The following is a 408-nucleotide window of genomic DNA, read 5'->3' as shown; positions in this document are numbered from 1 at the left end:
TGTTGCTGGTTACTGTATGATGATTGAAATCGCGAAATGCCCTTAAACAATTAAATAAACTGCAGAATGTTATGTTTTCTAATACACGCAGGAATTGCATGTGTTCAAACAGCGCTGCACGAGCTCGCGACGGTAGAGTTCAAAGTCCAAAGCGCGAGGGAAATCTGCGCTGAAACTGTGTTACTCGTCAGCTGCTCAGTAACATTTTTATGAATTTTTTACGACAATGCGAACAATGCGATATGTGCAACAAACGTCTTCCCAAAATTCGTAATGAGAATCATTTGCGTCAACTGAGGTCTCTGAGGTCTTCCTGCGGGATTCTGCCAAAATAAAAGTTGAGAAAAAGCAAGAACTCCGTCAACATTAATAAATGTTATTATTGTAATTTTACTGTTGCTCTGTAAA

At 39.2% G+C, this 408-nt stretch overlaps 1 protein-coding gene across 1 annotated transcript in view; it reads right to left on the bottom strand.

Annotated features, from left to right (window-relative positions):
* LOC107754266 (syndecan-2-A-like) overlaps positions 1 to 408 on the bottom strand; it is a 39217-nt gene that overhangs the window by 33683 nt on the left and 5126 nt on the right. The window lies entirely within an intron of this gene.

Source organism: Sinocyclocheilus rhinocerous, unplaced genomic scaffold (assembly GCF_001515625.1).
Source record: "Sinocyclocheilus rhinocerous isolate Xijiao unplaced genomic scaffold, SAMN03320098_v1.1 scaffold262, whole genome shotgun sequence".
NCBI classification, from domain to species: Eukaryota; Metazoa; Chordata; class Actinopteri; order Cypriniformes; family Cyprinidae; genus Sinocyclocheilus; species Sinocyclocheilus rhinocerous.
This window is presented reverse-complemented; position numbering and strand designations above follow the sequence as displayed.